At 39.1% G+C, this 3645-nt stretch overlaps 1 long non-coding RNA gene across 1 annotated transcript; it reads right to left on the reverse strand.

Annotated features, from left to right (window-relative positions):
- Positions 1 to 1601: 1601 nt before the first annotated feature.
- Positions 1602 to 3384, reverse strand: LOC142938660 (uncharacterized). The gene is made up of 3 exons (XR_012949679.1): positions 3298 to 3384; positions 2488 to 2650; positions 1602 to 2321 (listed from the first exon to the last, which is right to left on the reverse strand). It is a non-coding gene; the product is annotated as an uncharacterized LOC142938660 (long non-coding RNA).
- Positions 3385 to 3645: the final 261 nt, after the last annotated feature.

Consider the following 3645-nt stretch of genomic DNA (forward strand, 5'->3'; position numbering starts at 1 on the left):
GCCGCTACTCCTTCGCGTCAAAAGGAGTCAGCTGAGGTGGTTCGGGCATCTAATTAGGATGCCTCCTGGACGCCTCCCACTGGAGGTTTTCCAGGCACGTCCAACTGGGAAGAGACCCTGGGGAAGACCCAGAACACGCTGGAGGGATTATATCTCCCAGCTGGCCTGGGAACGCCTCGGGATCCCTCAGAATGAGCTGGAACATGTTGCTGGGGAGAGGGAAGTCTGGGTCAGCCTGCTTGGCCTGCTGCCACCGCGACCCGACCCCGGATAAGCGGAGGAAAATAGATGGATGGATGAATGGATGTACATAGGGTTTGGTTTTTATACGTGACTTAGATACATGCTTTGCATAATGCTATCTGTTCCTTAATGTAGTCTCTACAGGGGCAGATGCAGATCAAGGACCGGTCGGATCTCACGCAGCTGAAGAGCAAGCGGTCGGACTGGAACACACAGTGTTTACTGCTGCTGTTGTAGGCCGGAAACACCAACTGGCTGTCAGAGAGCTCCAATGTTTGACAATCTATACTGTGGCTGAAAAAAAAAAAGAAGATGTTGGAGAATTTCAACTATACATCAAGAGGCGGATTTGAATTCACTGACCCTCGCTCAGAACCAAAGACTATATATAAGAAGTGGATGCAGTCACCATAACGTCACCCATTGGTTGGTGGACTACGGTTTTAAAGCCTCTAGCTCGACATCACCATCTTCGACAACAATGCTGTGGTAACTCCCAGTCAATGATGCGGCCGACACTGTCTGTATCCCGGGTGATGAATTAAACAGTGATAAAAGTACGTTGACTTAACGGTTGCTGCATAACATTGTCATGGTAAAGTTACCCTATTCACACACACATACAGCCTGCCATGCAAGGAGCCAACCTGCCCATTAGGATTCAAACATAGACTGTATATATATGAAGTGGACGCAGTCATTGTGGACTGCAGTTGTGAAGCCTTGCACTGTAACAAATTTCTCTGTTAAATAACAGTAAAGTGCTGGCAGCAGAGACGCCAGCTCTTTACTGTTATTCTACAGTACTCATACCGTGAAATGGCATAACAGCATAGTACTGTAAAAGTAGAATACAGTATATTTCTGTATTTTTTCAATCTACAGTATAATACTGGCAGCAGAGACGCCAGCAATGTACTGTAATTCTACAGTATTCATACCGTGAAATACTTAACAGCCTATTACTGTAAAATTATAATACAGTGTGTTTCTGTATTTTTTTCAATTTACAGTAAAATGCTGGCAGCAGAGACGCCAGGAACATACTGTAATTCTACAGTAGTCATACTGTTGAAATATTTCAGTCTATTACAGTAAAAATGCAGTATTTTTCAGTGATTATTTGAAGTAACATTCTGATTAAGGAGTTATATTACTTTAAATTCTCAGTGTTTACTGTATACTGGCAACATTGATAATACAATAACTCAATTTAACAGCTTAGAATATCTAAAATATCAATCTGCAATGCAATTAACATTACAACTTCATTTTTCTGTGGGCAACAGACATCTGCATTATCATGTAAATTATGCAACATAAGCAATAAACGACTTAGAAAGGATATAAATCAAACAAACTTTTATTTAACAGGACAGTGTCAACATAAATATCGCTGGTGTAAAAAATAATAATAACCAAAATAAAACACTTGGACGACCCAGCTTGTTTGGCAGCGAAACAAGCCAAAGAGATTTTTTAGTAGCAAATTAAAAACTGCCATGTCTGCCTGAAACAATGGCAATACATTTGAATTCCTAAATTGCATGTCAACGACTTGAAAACAATTGAGACATAAGTTTTAAATTAAATAGTTGAATACCAAGGTAACTAATACAAAAGAAATAACCTATAAAGAATAATTTGAGATACGTTGATGTTCTCTCAAAAAGTAGTTTCAAATAGTGACAATATCTAAATGTACTGCAATGCATTCTCTACTGTCTGTAAAATATACATCAGTAAGAACATTTCGAAGATATGCATAATCAGCAACATTTGTAAACTATACTAACTATACTATGAACAACATTTTAAAAGTTAATCAGTCAGGACATTTTGAAAATTAGCATTAAGACCATTTAGAAAATATACATCAATATCAACATCTTGAAAAAAATAAAGTGAAGGTAGGCTTGTGCTTTACCTCTTAAGAGTCCTGTGAGGTAGGTGCATGAAGAAAAGTCTGGGTGGTTGTGGACAGTCCTTATTTATAGAGGAATCTTCTGGGTCAGGTAGAAATGGCCATCACCTTGCTGGTGGTTGTTCGTCTCCATAGATACATTCCAGTGTTGCCACTGTAAAACAACAACAAACAAAATAATTAATCAAAATAACTCTAGAGTCAGGAATGTACAATAACAACGTCCAATCAACGCTTATGTAGCTGATAATACCAAAGTGTCAGTATGTCAAAACAACATATGGAGTGAGAGAGTGAGAGACGAGAGAGAGTTTACTGACCTATATGAAGTCCCATTCAAAGTCCAGGAGGTTCTTCAGTAGTGAGGAGACGTGTGTATTGACGGTGGTAGACTTCTTCTGGACGATCACACCCGTCTTCTTGGAGACAACCTTGCCCCGAATGGCCTTTGTTCCTCTCTCTGGATTAATACCAATGAAGCGCCTAAAATCACAATAGTGTAAAATCAGAGACGGAATGAAAAACTATTAGGAACACTTTGTAGTCTTAAAGGGGTAGTTTCAATTTTCTAACATAAGGTGGTATGAGTTACTAACCAGTTCTGATGTCATGAGGTATTTTGTGTAATTCCGGTGCTGGATTTTCGTATTAGACCTTTCTATATCTTGGAACTATATTATTTGTTGAAAATTGCCAGTGACTGGCAGTATTACTTTGCACTGGAGCCAGTTCACATATTACGCCTCTAATAAAGCTCATAGGCAGCGTGATATGAGAATTGGCTCCACTGCATAGTAATAATCTGACGTAATTCAACAAAGAAAATATTTTTAAGATACAGAGAGATCGGACAGGAGCATCAAGCAGCAGAATTATCTTAATATAGGTATGAATGCTTCATGTTTTTTTTGTGTGTGTTGTGGCTTGAAATGTTTTTGGTACCTGACCAATCTTCTGCTGAGTTAATGTCTGTGTAAATACCGGTAAGTAACTAATACCATCTTCTGCTAAAGAATCCAAACTATCTTTTTAACTGTGCAAAGTAATGATTTGTGGCTATTAAGGTTTCAAGAATAGTAATTGTCCAAAAAAATACTATAATGACGACAAGGAAATTAAATGAGTCTTACCTCTGAATGAATTCTAGAGTACAGGCCGCCTCTTCTTGGTATTGAAGGTTGAATGTATAGTAAATCACAAACACAGCAGCAAGTCCCGTCAAGAAAGTTGGTGTGATGCTCTCAGCTATAACACGGCCCTCAAGGGTGATCATCCAGCGTCCAGTAGTGACTTGCCCTGTTCCACCTGAAACTTCAAGTAATAGCAACATCAGAATGCCTCTCACCTTGAGTAAACATCTGTAAATTCAAAAAACAATGGCCAATCTAATGTGTAATATGTCTACCAATGACATGCATACCAGGCAGTATCAGGCGAGGACTTGCAGGTAGAGTGAGGGTTGTCTCAACATCAGCTGT

The sequence above is a fragment of the Anarhichas minor genome, unplaced genomic scaffold, assembly GCF_050575085.1.
Source record: "Anarhichas minor isolate MPS153535 unplaced genomic scaffold, ASM5057508v1 ptg000087l, whole genome shotgun sequence".
Taxonomy (NCBI): domain Eukaryota; kingdom Metazoa; phylum Chordata; class Actinopteri; order Perciformes; family Anarhichadidae; genus Anarhichas; species Anarhichas minor.